The following is a 16998-nucleotide window of genomic DNA, read 5'->3' as shown; positions in this document are numbered from 1 at the left end:
TTGAGGTTCCAGAGGGATCATCCTTGCTATTTGTGCCAAAGTCCTAGAACCCAAGAAAATCAGACCAGAGGCAGCTTCTCTGTCTCCAGACACTCCTAGGTCACTTGCATTGGTGCCAGGCTCTGGGCGCAATGCTAGAGATATTGTGGAGTCAAAGAGGCCTAGACCCCAACTGACCCCTTCCCATTCCTCCTCTTTCCTCAGGACCCTGTAGACACTGGGCCTCCATCTTGTAGAAACTCAGGCTGCTGGTTGGTGAGTGCACCAGGGACCCAGGTCACACTCAGGTCATATGCTTTCAGCCTGTGGGTTTGCCAGGGAAGGTGAAGGAGAGAGCACCCTCCCTCCACCTTCTCCCCTGCCCTCACGCTTCTCCTTTCTACCTGATTCTAGGAGCCAGGATCTCATTATCTCCAGTGATGTTGAGGGATAATAGGCTACACTTGAAGGCTGCTTTTCATCTTCAAAGCCCTTGGCAGACTGTTCATTAGCCTCTCCACCCCCACCCCACCCCCAGCCTGCCCCTTGATAGAGATAAGTGCTCTTAGGTTAGGAGGGGCACCCAAGGGATGCCAGGGACTTCCCCTCAGGATACAAGACTGAGCAAAAGTCAGAGGGGGAAGGCTTGGAGCCTTGGATTCTGGCACCTTCTCTTTATGGACCCGGACTCCCTGGGCTCCTTCTTTCCTAGTAGGAGGGTAAGATAGCTTGGGGCAGGAGGTCAGATTCCAAGATGATTGAGGAAGAATCCAATCTAGAGATGCCCCGTCCTTTGACATGGCAATGGTGTTGCATCTGCAAAGTTCAGGCTTTATGGCAGTGCAATCAACTTATAAAAGAAAATGTGTCTTTTAAAAGAAACCCTCATATTTTAAGCAATGTCATGACCTTGTATTGAGTCACCTTCTTAGCTATCCTGTGATGTGTGTGGTTATTCGACACAGCTTGGATAGGCCTACTGCTTAGCCTACTGCTTCTTCTATAAAGTGATGTCTAAGATCTGATTGGACCAAGGTCAAGAAAGTGACTAGCACTCCTCTTGGGGTTTAGGGTGGATGGCTGTGAATAATTTGGGGTGGGGTGGAGGAAACTTGATGATTGAGAGAGACCAGTTGGGTGGGAATGGGTTCAAGAGTAGAGATTGGCTCCTGTGCTTCCCCGACTGTCCCAACCCTTAACCCCAAGGCCAACATGAACTATCATTTATCTGCACATTGCCAAGGGAGGTCACTTCTGTCTGCCCAGTCTCTTTTATTGAGCCAGAAAATCAAGGCAGATGGAGATCCCAGGCAGGCCTGGCTTTTGAGTCTCCCAGAAATGGGTCCCCATCTCCTACACGCCACACACTCGAAGACAAATGAGGGAAGCTCAGCACAGTTCTGGGAGGATTGAGCAAGGTTGCTTGTGTGGTATCCATGGTGGCCTGAGAGGTCAGGAGCTGTCCAGTGACCCGAGTCAAGGGACGTGGGATGAGTGTTCAGGTCCTTGATCACTGTGGGGAGGGGCTTAGGCAATGGGCTTTATCAGCCTCTGTCGTAGGTTGCTATGGGACCCAAAGAGGAGACCTGAGAAATATCTCCCATCCTTGACAGTCATTCCTTAACATTCTGGAACCTTCTACATTTCAGAGCCAGAAACTCATCTTTTGCCCTACGCAGTGCACCAAGGAAGTTATAGAACAATAACTTTAAAAATATTTTTACATTTATTTATCTTATTTTATGGGTATTTCACCTGCATGGATGTGTGTGCACCATGTGTGTGTGACTGGTTCCTGAGGAGGTTAGAAGAGGGCTTTGGGTCCCCTGGCACTGGAGTCACAGAAGTTTATGAACCACTATGTGGGTGTTGGGAATTGAACTTGGGTTCTCTACAAAGGGAATAAGTGTTCTTCAGTTGCTGAGCTATCTCTTCAGCCCCATGACCCCATGAAATAGAATTTAATACTTCATGCTCTTTGTCCAAACCCACCAAAAGCAGGAATTAAATAAAATGTGGGGCACACATCTGTAATCCCAGCACTCCAGACGTGCAGACAGGAGGAAAGAAGTTCTGGTTTATCCTTGACTACCTAGTGAGTTCATGACCAGCGTGGGTGCTTGTGAAATGACCTACCGACCAAGTAAATAAGTAAATAGTAAGGAAATAAGGTCCCTGCTTTCCCCCCCATATCCATCTCAGTATCTCAGTCACAGTAAGAGATCAGTAAGTGTTGAATGAAAAAAAAAAAAAAAAACCCTCCACTGGCCAGTATACAAGACCACTCCCAGGCATATTAAATGAGAGTACAATCATCCATTGAATGGGCTTCCTTCAAAAGAGCCATATATCCTGGAAGCTCCATTCCAGACGCCCAGATGGCAGGGCCTGGGAGAGTTCCGAGTTATTCCTATTGAAACTGTTTCCTCTCAGAGGTCCAGAGTTCAAAAGCAAGGCATTTGCCACAAACAATTGGTCCAGTGTGAGAGGATGTGGCTGGCTGGGCTCCAGGGCCTCGTGGGACTTTGAGCAGTTACTAATGCAAATAGAAGGGAAAAGACTTATCCCGGGGGCAAATGTGGTCACCCAGAAATGCAGCCTCTGGCAACAGAAGGGAAAGAGAAGGTTAGGCTCTGTGCTTTGGGGAGAATGTCCTAGGACTTTGGAGGGGACTCGGGACTTCAGTCAGGAGGTGTAGGCCTCAGCAGAGAGCTAGGTCTCACATAAAAGTTTCTGTCTCTCTCACCTTTGTCTTAAGGCTGAGGGTAGTGGTGGCACATGACTGTTCACATGAATTAGTTAGCGGCAGAGGGCATCAGGTGCTCTGACCTGCTATTGTCTGCCTTGTCCCCTTGAGACAGGGTCTCACTGAGGCTGGAGCTCCCAGTTGAGGGTTGTGCTAGTTGGGAATCCCTGGTTTCCACTCTCCTCAGTGCTAGAGTTACAAGAGGGTCACTTGGCTTCCACATAGGTCCTGGGGATTTGAACTTAGGATCTCATGTGTGAACATTAGACACTCTTATCCACCAAGCCATCTCCCAGTGCTCAGAACTAAGTTTCTGTTCACCCAACTCTGACTCATTTCCCAAGGAAAATTTTCGCAGTTCAGGGTTATGGGCAGGCATATCAAGGAATCTTCCTGATTGGCGCACTGACTTCAGAATGCAGCTCTTTCTCTCTTGTGCTGAGGATAGCCCTCTACTGAAGGTAGGTAGTATCCGTGAGTGACCTTCTGCTGTGACATTTGTCCCTGCATTGCTGACTATGCACATGGTCTTCCCAGCCTTTGTCCACACCTTCCCTCCTTTCGAGTCACCTCTTCTCATATACTGGGTCCGATCATCATCCATTCTATGAAGGCTTTCTCTTCTCACCACAATCAGTAGGGACCCAGAGAGTAAGTGTGGAAGGAAAAGAGAAAAAGGGGGCAGAGAGAGCATTTGGAGCTACCTGGATGTTTGTCACTAGGCATGCATTGAGCATCCAGTACCATGTGCTGTGCGGAACTTGCTGAATGTGCACATTCCCAGTCCCCTCACCACGCCCCAGCAAAGGATTTCATTCCTACTCAGCTTTAAAGGTGTGTGTGTGTGTGTGTGTGTGTGTGTGTAGGGACAGTGTGTGGAGGACAGAAAACAACTTTTTGGGGTTGGTTCTCTCCTTCCGCCTTTTTTGAGTTCCAGAGCTTGAACAGATGTCACCGGGCTGGCCCCGCCAAGCTCTTTCACCCACTGAGCTGTCTTGCGGGTTTTCATTCTCCTTTTAAAGCCCATGCTGTGGTAGCAACTGCACTACACTCCTGCTTCTCCTTCTGGGCACTGGGTGGAATTTCACTTCTTGACCCAATGTGCTTAGGTGGAGCCATGGGAACAGTTCCAGACAATGATGTGTGAGAGGAAGTGGCCATCATTCTAGGGTGACGAGTGCTTCCTGTTTCTTCCTGCATGGTGACAGGCCAGCAGTGCTTGAAGAGGTGGCTGTTTTCCCCAACTTTCGCCAAGTGCCTCCCGACCTAGGATACACATAGAATACTAGTGAGCAAGAAATCCAATTTGATGACTTACCACAGAGGTCTGGACTTGTTTTATCCAGCCCATGCTGACCAAAGCATGGTTAGTGTTGATCGTTGCCATGACAAGATTTGGAATTACCTGGAAAGGGAGTCTCAGTGAGAGATTGTGTAGACCAGAAAGGCCTTTGGGCATGACTGTAAGGGTTTTTCCTTATGTGGGTGAACTGAGATGGGAGGTTCCACCCTGAATGTAGGCCACACCGTATATCATGGGCTGGATGGCCCCTGGACTGAATAAAAAGAGAGATGGAGTGGAATGTAAGCATCCCATAACTGCTTCTTGACTGTGAATACAACGTCATGAGGTGCCTCGAGCTCTGACTGCTGGGACCCTCAACCTCCACATGATTGAGCTTAGTCAGTCTTCTCTCCAGTAAGTTGCCTTCATCAGGGTATTTATCATAGCAACCAAACCCCAAAACCAAACCCAAGCCTTGGGAGGATCTGAATAGCTCTGGGAATGAGGTAGCATTGATTAAACACTTCTACTGAAAGGTGAGGGGGGCCAAGCAACTGGGCTCAGTGTTGTTGCCTCAAAGATGCAAGGCATGGGTCTCTTTTGGTCCATCTGGAAGGATCAGCCCTGAAACTTGTGCTTGGTCCACACAGAAACCTTTTGGCTAGCCTGCCCTGTGCATCCACAGTGGCCCCACAGGACAAGGCAGGGCAGGGCTGGTGGGAAGAGAGGGCTCCCAGGAGGGCCTTTCCCTATCTATGCTCCCCCCCACCCCGTCCCCCCCCTCCGTGGGCTTCCTTGTCTTTTTAAATGACCATGAAACAGCTCGAAGACAAGTGCCAGCTAACAAGGTTAAAGGAGCCTTAAAAACAAATGACGCCACCCCCCCACACTCAATTCACTGCTGAGTAAAATTTGTCACTTCAGTAAGCATTTTATTGGTAATTACAGAGTTACTTTATTTGCATATTACAGAGCTGTGAGCAGCCCTGGCGAAGATGTTTAGTGTCCCTGAGCATCTTGGAGGGAATTACTCAACCCAGACAGGGAGAATTCAGTAATTATTCCCTTAAAACGGGAATTTGCTAATAACTTTGCAGTAGATCACTTTATTTTTTACTACCCAATAAAGCAATTAAATAATAAGCAATTAAGTGCCAAAGTGACTCTGCAGAAGACCTGGCCCAAATCTGGCCTCTGTTGCATTTTGAAGGGGCAGTTAAGTCTAGCTTCAGGAACACCAGAATCAGGAACCAGAAAAAGCTGACACCAGGTTTCCCCCCTCTCGTCTTTAGAGTGGGGTCCAGGAGCCCAAGATGGCTGAAGCGCCATCTGTACTTGGAATAAGGCCCAGCGGTCCTCCCTGAGGCCAAGCCTGAAGGCCCTGGAATCCAGCTGGCTGTGCTCACAGGTAGCTCCAGCACTTGTTATTCAGGTAACGTGGACAGGTGGCTCAGGCTGTTCCCGGCCTTCATGTTCTTCAGTAGTGAGGCTCCTGAAGATGCAGGTGTCACCTGGGGACTGTGGTGATCATGACGTAAGTGAAGTAGGGCTCAGAAGAGAGGAAGTAGTCAGTGAGCATGCAATCCACTGTCTGGCCCAGGGCCCACTGCCACCACACCAGTGAGAACTGGGTCTCTGCCAGGGAACGTTATGAAAGGAGCGAACGGAAAGGTGATCCGTCAGCAAGGTGTGGAGTGGTGGGCAGTCAGGGGCACTTCTTCCATAATGCCTTCACCTTTTGGAATCTAATCCTAGCCTTCAGGAGCAAGTGCTTCAGGGGGTCTGAGAACACTCACTGGGTATCATCTTCATCATCATTCAGAGAGAATGTGTGTGTGTGTGTGTGTGTGTGTGTGTGTGTGTGTGTGTGTAGGTCAGAGTACAACCTCTGGGAGTCAGTTTTCTCCATGTACCATGTAGGTTCCAGGAATTGAACTTAGGTTTAATAGCTTTGGCAGCAGCAAGCACCTTTACCTGCTGAGCCATCTTGCCAACCCCACACTGGGCTCCTTACATGAAAGACAAGAAGAGTGATACCTAGCTGAGGGCCAGGTTGCCAAGCGTCTGGAATCTAAGTGCATGCCTCGTCTGCATGGCTTCCTGTCAGGCAGAGTCCTCAAAGTTATCTTTCAGTGGACATGATCTTGCCCTCAGAAAGGAACGCTACAATTTCAGTCTGGCTCTCTCTTCACTTCTGATGGACGCTTCCTCGGCAGTGGTTTGGAACACTGGCTCTCCCTCTCTGTTAAGTATTTAATGACTTGAAAACAAACACTGGAGGAGATGCTACCTCAGGCCCAGAGTGTCTGCCGTCCTGCTCTTTCCGTGGTGGCTGAGTTCACCCTCTGTGTTATCTGTCTGCCAGGTCTGCTCAGCTGTGGTATAGTGATGAATAATGTAAAATGCTATTCCAGGAAGGAGAGAGAGATCACATACATCTTTAAAAAGACTTGCTTTCCCACCTGCCCCCACACCAGGCCCGATGACCCCGCCCACACACCAGGCCCGATGACCCCGCCCACACACCAGGCCAGGCGATTTTTGTCTCCAGGGAAGGTTGGGTAAGAGAGACCTCATGACTTGGTCACGCTATTAAAGACAAAGACAGCCCCCTGCATAGGTCTAGCCCTGAGGCCTGAAGACCATTTTCCAGTGTGGTGCTTTTTGACAGTATACCTAGGAGGTTTCTCTTTCCAGTGTGTGTGTGTGTGTGTGTGTGTGTGTGTGTCTAAGAGAGAGAGAGAGAGAGAGAGAGAGAGAGAGAGAGAGAGAGAGAGAGAGGTTTGAGTATATAGGCATGCGCATGTGCAGATGTTTGTCTTTATCACTGTCTGATATTTTGCTTTGATACAGGGTCTCTCATTTAACTGAAAGCTTGTCATTTCAGCTAGCCAGTGAGCTCTTAGGATCTGTCTGACTCTCCCCCATCCCCCATACTGGGGTTAGAGGTATAGACATCCATGCCCAGCTTTTTTGTGTGTTGGTGATTTGAACTTGGGTCCTTGTGACTGCAGAGCAAGCCCTCCTACCCATGAAGCCATCTCCCCAGTGCTCCCTTGGACTTTCAGTGTTGGTCCACATTAATAAGCCCTCTTAGTCTCTGACTCTGAGCAGGGTCCCATGTGAGTGGCGCTATGTCTCGTGGTGGCCTTTTGAGACCTCCTGTTGCTTTGTAAACACACATCTTACATCCCAGAGCCAGTGGGGAGGAGGAAGGATGTTTGCATGTCAACCTCAGGGAAGAGCATAAATATATATAAAGTGCCACCTTTAGGGCTGGGTTCCATCCTCAGGACCAAATTACCATGAAAGGGCTCTGCCTCTGATCACATCATGAGGCCTTGAACCTCATTAGCTCCTAGTACTAGAATAGTGAGGGGTTCATGATTGCTTTCCCTGACCAGTGTTCAGCCTTTGGACAGTCTGGCCCTTGCTTTTCCTAGCTGCAGAGATTTCCCCTAATGCTACACAGAAGTCAAATTGCATGCTCAAGTGGGGACCCTGCCAAGGCCCAAAGTCAGAAGCTCTGGGAATCAGTGTATCGGCAGACTGAGTGAGACCTGGTCCCTGGGGCTTTAGCTGTCAGCTGGCTTTGGGGGCGAGCCTTGATTACTGCCATTCACCACAGTTTATCACACACTCCCCTAAAAGCAAGGCCAGCTTTCATTCCCCTCCATGGTAGTAAGTACTGTGAAGGACTTGAAACTAACCAACCAACTCCTCCTCTACTGCCCAGCCAGAGCAACAGAAAACAGTTGTTAAGCAAAGTTGAAGGTTTGGGGTGGAGGACAGAAGGAGTAGACACTTGGGCTGGACTAGGCAGGAGTCATAGATGCTCTCCATGGAGACTGAATCTCTGCAATATCGAAGTCTCAGGGGGTTCAGCAGGAAACACAGAAACCTGGAGAAGTATCACAAACCGGCATGGAGAGACCTCTGGGGAACAATCTAACACAAAGCCCAGTGTTCTCCGTAAGAGAGGACTATGAACTTGCCACTGAGCAAGTGGTCACATCTTTCTACCTGTCCATACCACCATGCCACCTCTTTGCAAAGACCACCCCAGCCTCAGGGCTGTCAATGTGTGTGTGTGGGGGGGGGGGCGTATGTGGTTGGCCCATCCACCTGACAATTCTGAACTGTGTTTTATTTAATTTGTCATCCATCCCTGCTATGGTCTTTACAGTCCTGGCTATGTTTTAGACTCCTTTTTAAGGTGAAGGCTCTTGCTGTGTCCGTCTGCTTCAGACTCCTGAATGCTGGGTTTACAGGTGTAGGCCTCTATACCTGATTGGTCTTTTCTGATTTTGCTTCAAGATTCTCTTCAGTGAGATCAGATCATCTCTCCTGGGCTGTCCAGTCCTGTTTTGTCCTCTCCTCTCTTCTCCTCCCCTCCCCTTGCCTACTCCCCCACCCCCTTACCCTCTCCTCTCCCCCTCCCCTCTGTGTGATGTGGAGGGGTGGGGCTGATGCCAAGTTTTATAGCCTTTGTGGCCCCTCCAAGCTGGGCTGGTGTTTCAGGTCTGCTGTAGGCAGGAAAGGGCATCCGGGGTAGAAGAGTACAAAGACCAGGGGTGGAGAGTCAGGGGGATACATTTACAACCTAGAAATCCAAAGCCCTCAAAGCCTGTCCCAGAAAGGACTCTTTGCAGGTTAAGACACTGACCTTAGATGGTAAGTTCTTGCCCCCGGGCTGGGAAGTTAGCCGGCCTCCACATGGCCTGTCCCAGCCTTGCAGCCTAACTGGAGACCAAGGCTGAATTGAGCAGCATGCTGGTCTCAGTTCACAGATGGCTGGCCTAGAGGAAGGCACATTTGTACCCTGAGGAGTGTCGCAGATTTTCAGGACACTCTCAATGTGGCTCATGTCATACCACCCACAGGTCAGCTCTGAGCAGCCTGGGTCCGTCCCAGCACCTGCTTCACAGAGGAGCAAGTTCAGTCCTGACTGTGCCTTAGACACCTTCTGGAAACTGTTGATCCCGGGCTTTACCCCAGCCACGTTACTTCAGGGTCCCCAGTCACAGCATCTGGGTGTTTGTGACGTATACCACCTGACTCAGAGGGCCTGTCAAGTGTAAGAAGTACTGTTTAAAAGAAAACAAAAAAACAGAATAAACAAAAACTGTCAACCAGTGTACATTTCTACCCTCCTTTGAGCTCCTCCCAAGTTCCTGTAGGCTTTGTACCTGTTTATAAAGACTTTACAGGTGAAGTTCCACATGAGAGAGAATGTGGTCTGTGTGTGTGTGTTTTGTCTTTCTGAATTTGGGTCACTCTGTTTAATGCTATCCTTTCCAGTGATGACAAAAGACATCCAAGGGGGAGAAAAATGGCATATGGGACATGAAAGAGGAACAGAGAGGTGGGCAGGCAGATTCACGTGGAGGATGAAGGGTAGAAGGAGTTAGGTCAATGAGGAAGAATCACACAAACATGCTTTGGTCAAAAGTGTCATGATATCTAAGACCTTAAATGCTAAGTTGAAACACTTTTAATTTAAAGAATGAGTAAAATCAAACATATGTGCGTATGTATGTGTACACATACACAAAACATTTGAAAACGTGTTTAAAAAATATGGGAGTGAGTGATCAAGTAAGACTTGATGTTGACATCTGGCCTCTATACATGTGCAGAAACATATGCAAAAGCACCAGTACACACATGTACATACTCTCCCCCACAACATGCTCACCGGACTCTCCTATCTCCGTACGCCCTTACCCACAAACCCCGTGATGTTGGAGTGATAGGCATGTACTATTGTGCCTAGTTTACATGGTACAAGGGTTGGAACTCAAGGTTCAATACTATACCAACATCTATAGCATCAGCTCCAAGTTTATCTTTTACACACACACACACACACACACACACACACACACACACACAGATGCCTAGAGAGTTCACACACTTTTCAGAGTGGGTGATGAAGCAGACGGTCCCATGTAAAGAAAAAGTACAATGGCAGGTGTTGAGTGCATCGTAGGACTCAGACCCAGACCACAGTTCCCAGAGTTCCCAGATCAATTTCATTCCACATGTTTGCTGGCTGCACACTCGCTTGTGGTCCTGGGAAGTAGACAAATAGGACACTGTCTCTTCTGGGGACTTCCTTTCCAGTGGGGAGCCAGGCTGTAAGTAAACAGACAAGTGCCTGTTTGGCAATGGTAGTGGCAACACCCTGGGTCAAGACCCCTTCTTTTCACGCTTCCTTATGTAAGTCGGGAAAATCCACTGATAAAATGTTCCAGCTCTGGGTTTGCCTATTTGGGGTCCCTAAGAAGAAAATGAAACTTGAAAATAAAGCACCTCTTGTTCCTTCCATCCCCACACCGAACGAGGAAAAAAAATGGCAAATGAAACATCTTTCTATTCTACTTTTTCTCTTTTCCCTTTCCTTTCAAGACAGGACCTCATGTAGCTCAGGTTGACCTGGAACTCACTATATACCCGAGGATGAACTTCTGAGCGTCCTGTCTTCTCCTCCCTAGTGCTGGAGTTACAGACATGCACCAGTAGTCAGTCCGTGCAGTGAACATCTGTAATTCCAACTCAGGGCTCAGACATGCTACACAACAAACACTCTTCCACCCGAGAGACACTTTAACCCCAGAGCTTATTCTTTATATATTTTAAAAATATGTGATGCTCCAAGGATCTGTGACGTTTTCGGGATGAGAGATGAGGCAGACTACCCCGGGGTGGCACGCTGGGCACGCTTACTAATTGTGGAAGAGAAGGGTACTTGCTGTTTCATTGCAAATGAGCTACAGGGCCCCATGGAGCTGAGGCAACACTGACTGGATATGTCACTTTGATTGGAAGTAAAAATCTTCCCACTGTACCAAGGGGCTTTGCCCTTAGGCAAGCTTGCACCAGGCCCCAGCAGCCTGAGGCGCCACGGGGTGTACTTCAAATACAAGCTTTTGGATATGTATGTGTGAGCGTGTGTGCGTGTGTGTGTGTGTGTGTGTGTGTGTGTGTGTGTGTGCACCCGCATAGAGTCACAAAGACTCCAATTTGAGAATCTATAGAAAGGTAACGCCTCATTTAGCTGGTGTCATTAGGGAATGAGGGGTTCCACATTAGTGAGTTTTCCAGATAATTGAACTTTATTCCCCCAAGAGCCAAAGCTTAAAAGACATTAACCACGTTGACAGAAGGCTCTCCTAAGCATGTAGCTCTGCCTCCAGACCCTGGGCACCCAGACAGCGGTTTGGCAGCTTCTCAACAACTTGGGCTGGACCCTCCACATCTGTTTCTGGGTTGGGTTGAGTTACAATGGCTTCAAGGAGGATGGTTCTCGGCCCACGCTGCACATTCAAACCATCTTGAGAGCTCTGAGGCTCTTGATGCCTATGCTAACCTCAGGCCATTTAAGCCCAAGTCTCTGGGTGGCAGACTAAGGCCCGAGGGTTTACCACCATTCCCCTGATGATGCCAGCCTGCAGACAAGTTTGAGGAGTAGTGTTTTCTTCCAGTAAGTTCTAGGGGCCTGGGCTGGTGGCTTCATCTGCACAGTACTTACCTCAGATGCATGAGGACCTGAGTCTGATCTGTAGAACTCATATAAAAAGCCAAGGTATAAGGGGCTAGAGAGATCTCCCAGTGCCTGCTGTTTCTTTTCCCAGCTCCCATGGTGAGTGGCTCACAACCACCTGTAACTCCAGCTTGGGGGCCGGGTGGGGTGTGAAGCACTTTCTGCCATCTGACCTCTGCTGGCTCTCCCCTTCCCTCCCCCCATAGAGCCAGGGGTGGTGTCACACACCTGCAATCTCAGCTCTGATGTGGAGACAAGGAGATTCCTGGCACTTGCTGGCCAGCCTAGCCTAGCCTAGAGGGAAGTCTCCAGGCCAACAGGGAATCTTGTCTGAAAAAAGGAAAGCAACAAGGTACTTGATTCAACTAAGCAATGTCCTGTCTTTTATATATTCATACACGTGCATGTGAACCTGCACATACATGAACAGACACACGTATACACAAGCAGGAACATACACCATCTAACACAGCATCCAAGTGCTCATTGGCCCAGGTGTCCTGGATCCTTAATCCCTGTGATTTTCTGGTAATCTTAGAACTGATTTTTAGATGGGGGAAGTGAGCCTCAGCATAGCAGGAGCTGGCCCATTCTCTTAGCTAGGTAGCAGCTGAGCTGGCCCATTCTCTTAGCTAGGTAGCAGCTGAGCTGAGCTCTTTAGCTGTCTTCATCAGCAAGCTCTGCTGTCTGACAACCCTAGCAAATGGCTCCATCTGAGTCAGGATCTCTCCTGGCTTTGGATATCTGTGCTTCCTGCCTCCCAGTCAGGTCCTGGCAGTATCTCCCCCTGCAGACTACGTGCCTGCCTCTACCCCACCTCACCATCCTGGTGTCTGGGGATCTGGATACACATGCCGATGTGCATGTGTACAGGCCAGGGCAAGATGTCAGGTGTCCTCTCACACCCTCAGCCAGCCTTATCCCTCTGAGACAGGGTCTCTAGTGGAACGTGGAGCTGGGCTATGAACCCACAAGCCCAGCAATCACCCCGTCTCTTCTACTCCCTACTGCGAGGGTTCCAGCCATGCAGTTGGTCATACTGGCTTTTTAGGTGGGAGCCAGGGATTGAGACTTTGTCTTCATGCTTGCTCAACAGGTCCTCTTACTCAGCAGGCCATCTCCCCATCCCCCCACCTCGTGTCTCACAGTTCTGAACCAGAGGTTCTGGTCTGCCTGGAGCTGGGGAGTCCAGGGTTTTCAGCTAGATAGCTGGCCAATGCACTCCAGGGCTCCACCTGCCCCTCCTCTCCAACTCTCGGATTACAAATTTTAAAAAGTTGTTTTATTATTATTATTATTATTATTATTATTATTATTATGAGGTATGGAAATTGAACTCAGGTCCTAATGCTCATACGACAAATACTTTATTGAACGAGTCATCTTTCAGCAAAAAAGGTACCCTTTCTGGGAGGAAGGTGCTTGAGCTTGGGGCAAAAGCTCTAAAAAGTTGGTAATTCCGCCCAGTGTGCTCGTTGGGTTTTTGTCAACTTGACACAAACCTAGATATATCCTGGAAGAGGGACTCTTAACTGAGAAAATGCCTGCATAAGATTGGCCTGTGGGCAAATCTGTGGGCTATTTTCATGATTAATGATTGATGTGGGAGGGCCCAGCCCATTGTAGGTGGTGCCACACCTGGGCAGGAGGTCCTTCCTGAGTTGTGTAAGAACACAGCCCTAGGAAGCAAGCCAGTAAGCAGTATTCCTCCATGGCCTCTGCATCAGCACCTGGCCTGACTTCCCTGGATGATGGACTACAAGCCTTAAGATGAAATAAACCCTTTCCTCCTCAAGTTGCTTTTGGTCATGGTGTTTTATCACAGCAACAGAAAGCTAACTAAAACACATAGTACTCCCGAGGCCTCTCTATTCATGAATCAGGTCTGAAGCAGATCTCTCAGCTCTCCTTTGGGGGTGGGTCCCTAGCACTGGGACGCCATCAGGATTTATTCTTTCAGAAGTGACTTCTGGCTGAGCTCCTGTGACATACAAGGCCAGTTGGAGTCCCTTCTATAGTCCTCTCGTAGGCAGCTCTGTCATCTCTCCTTCTCCACTTCCTATATGGCCAAACCAGGCCCTAAACCTGTCTTACTTTGATGCCTTTGTCCCAGCCTCCCTGGAAACTCAGCCCCTTCAAGCTCTCAGCAAGCTCTCCCTCAAAGCCTCTTCATCTAAGGTTGCTCACTGGTGCAGGCTGTGAACAAGCTTTCCTCGCTGTGGTCCAGCCTACTTAAGGAGACTTGGAATATGCGGGGTTGTAAAGTTCCAGGTGCAGATGACATCTAAATTGTGCCCCATCCTCTTAGGGGAGCAGATCAAACTCCCCAATTCCCATGGAGGAATAGATTTGCCACCCCATCGGGCCCTGCTTGCTGGCCTGAATGAGCTACCCCCAGGCTTCTGGTTTGCTTCATACCTGTGTTCATGGTTTCTCCATGCTAGGCCTGGACTTCTGGGTACAGGGCCCTGGATGGCTCTCACAGGTCCGTCCAGTCAGGGAGGAGAGGGTGGTACGTCCCAGCTGGGGCCTGAATGTGTCCCCCACACAGAGCCTCCTGGAACACTGGAACACAGGCCTTGAGAAACCTGGGCACCAACAAGGTTTCAAGAGCAAACAAGGGGTGAAGTATTTCAAAACCTGGTCTTTCTCCAGGAACGGCCCTTCAGAGGGGCCCAAAACACACAGCTCAGTGTTTGCACTTCAAAGAGAGGGAGGCCCAACCAGGCTCTGCGGGTAGCCAGGTCTTCCCTGTGTCAACAAGGGAAAAGAAAACAGCCCAGCCGTCTGGCCATCCTGACAAAGGGGTTTTCCGACCAACTGGGATTGGAAGAGGGAGTGGGAGAAGGAGCTGCTAGCTCCCCCTGGGCCGAACTACAAACTCTGGATACCTCGGGGCTTTCTTGGTGCTCGCAGCAATCTCCAGGGAATTCCCCTGCCTCCCTACCCCCCCCCCCATGTCTTCAGCTCCAGCTCTGCCTGGGATGAGCTGTACTGCTCTCTCTAATCAGGATAATATCAATCGGTCATACTGTTGTCCCTGTTTACTGGATGGGAAGACTGAGGCTCAGGAAGGCTTAGTAAGGGATAGAACTGGGTTTCAACACAGCCCACCCTGGGACCAGCACCTAGGCAGGGATAGTTTTGAATGAAGTCCAACACAAACTCATGAACTTAAATAGGATATTTTCCCTGCTTGTAGCTCAATTGCATGGTCTGGGACATGAACTTTGTAGATAGCAACCTAGTTTAATAGTGTGAAAGGCCGGGCATTCCTGGTTACAGCTTGCTCCTTTCCTACACCTCTCTCTTTATGGTCAGGAAGCTGGAGTCCATTGGGAGCTGCAGAGAGAAATAGGATGTAGCCTCTGCCTCCAAGGAGCTGTGAGCGAAGGGGAAGATGGCTCTGTAGCCCATTGGTCACCATGTGAGAGCATACAAAGGCTCTGTTGGATCCCGGGGCCTGGGCTAGGGCATGGAAGTACTTGCTTCTGCAGAGCCATGCCTAGAAGACTCAGCGTGTGCCAAGTAAGGAGTGGACACAGCAGCCTTGTACCAGGCAGGCCCTGCCAGCTGTTTGTTGTGACCCCAGGGTGGGTATAGGCTGAAGACAGAGAACCACTTGCTCGCAGGCCTGAGGTTAGATGGAGTAGTGAGTGGCACTTCTGGGGAACTCAAGGGACTTTGGGATAGCCTAGGCTGCTGTGAGAGCTAAGTCCCATGGACTAGAAGGACTCCATCATACACAGCAGCACAGAGAACCACAGTGACCATTCCTCAAGGCAAAAGGCAGACGGTAGCACGTGCTAACTCCAGTGTGCCCAAGTCTCGCCAGAGTCTCTTTTTCTGTGCCCTGCCCCTGCAGGACCCATGACAACAGGACAGTGGGACACCTCTCTTTGTGAGCCAGGAGGATGGACTGCTTTGTGATATGAGCTGGGGGAGGCTTTTACTTCCCTCTCAGCAGACCTTGAGGTAGGCAGGGAGGGCTACGAATTCCTGGCTGGAACAGAGCTCCTGGGTGGAGATGAAGGCGCCCCAGATCCGTTCATTTCGGTGCTATAAACTAGAGATAATTACCCCTCTCCTGGCTCCATGCTGGGGTTACCATGAACATCAAATGAAGTAGCAGGCATAGAAGTGTTCTGCCCCTACCGCTTCAAGGACCTCGGCACCATTTAACCCAGTTCACTCGTATTCCAGGAGAGGAAACAAGTCCAGAGTGGCTTCGACTTGCCCAAGTCCAAGGCACAAGTGTCTTCTCTCCCCCTCACCACGAGGTTGTTGCTATGAATCAGAGTCCTTGCAACATTTTGTCACTGAGGGAAAAAAAATTCAACCATTACCCCACTGACCTTTGGCCCAGAGCATCTTCTTGCCTTCAAAGGAAAAGAGGACATTAAAAAAAAAAAACCGAGGGCCCACAAGCCAACCGCGGAGCAGTTAATCCCAGGAACAACCAGCCAAGCTCGCTGGGGGTGGGGTGGGGTGGGGAGCCCACCTTGATGGAAACTGGCATCCCTGCTTTCTGCCAACCAAATGTGGTCTGTTCTTGGTGGCTTGGTGGTCAATGTCTTCCTGTCACCAGGCTCCTCTAAATCACCTAGGAGGTTGTTTTGACATTTGATTAGCCACAGCATGTTACTTGTGAGTGCTGGAGTGAGCCAGCTCTTTGCAATCACAGCGCTGAGTGCTTTTGCCTGTTAGAGATAGGGCTGTGTCGGGAGGGAGAGTGAGGGTGGGCAGGGCTCCAAGGGGGAAGATAACTGGGCTGTTGGGAGAAATTAATACAGAGAAAGGAAGTGGGGAGTGAAGGCGAATGAAAGCCAGGTCTGGCGGTACCCGTGACTCATAAATTTCGTTGATACTGGGGATGTGACATCCCTGCTCCCCCTTAGCTGGTAAACCCCCTGTCCTCAGGACGACCCTGGGGGAGGAGTAGGGAGGGACAGCCGCTGGAAAGCCCAGATAACTTTTAGGAGGGGCTTACAGGAAACATCCTACAAACGTAAATTTTAGGTTAAATTCATTCAGGGCAGAAGACCAACCCTGGAGGAATGCAGGGGGCGGGGCGGGGCAGGGCAGTAGTGGAGGCGGGACAGATGTCAGATGGACTCCAGGCCATTGACTGTGAGTTTTTGAGCAAGACTACTCTGGTTGAGTTAGTCCCAACCTGTTTATCAGAGGCACTCCCTCTTTCGAGAACAAGAGTGTCCTGTATTCCAGTCTGGCCTCGAACTCCCTATGTAGCTGAGGATGACTTTGAACTCCTGTCCTACCTCCCAAGGACTGAGATGACAGGTGTGCACCATTTGCCCTGGTCTCATGCAGTGCTAGGGATTGAACCTGGGGCATCCTCATATTCCATCCACCGAGACACAGCCCAGCCCCCTTCATTATTCTTAACCAGCATGAACGCCCTGGTAAAAGAAATTGAACTGG

The 16998-nt window shown here is 49.7% G+C and overlaps 1 long non-coding RNA gene across 1 annotated transcript; it reads right to left on the bottom strand.

The window, feature by feature from the left end:
* Positions 1 to 5005: 5005 nt before the first annotated feature.
* On the bottom strand, positions 5006 to 14251 carry Gm39349. Its single transcript, XR_870815.2, has 5 exons — positions 13975 to 14251; positions 11785 to 11886; positions 8677 to 10148; positions 6301 to 6415; positions 5006 to 5559 (listed from the first exon to the last, which is right to left on the bottom strand). It is a non-coding gene; the product is annotated as a predicted gene, 39349 (long non-coding RNA).
* Between the last annotated feature and the right edge of the window lie 2747 nt (positions 14252 to 16998).

This window comes from Mus musculus, chromosome 9 (genome assembly GCF_000001635.26).
Source record: "Mus musculus strain C57BL/6J chromosome 9, GRCm38.p6 C57BL/6J".
NCBI lineage: Eukaryota > Metazoa > Chordata > Mammalia > Rodentia > Muridae > Mus > Mus musculus.
The sequence above is the reverse complement of the archived record's forward strand: the minus strand, read 5'-3'. Positions and strand labels throughout refer to the sequence as shown.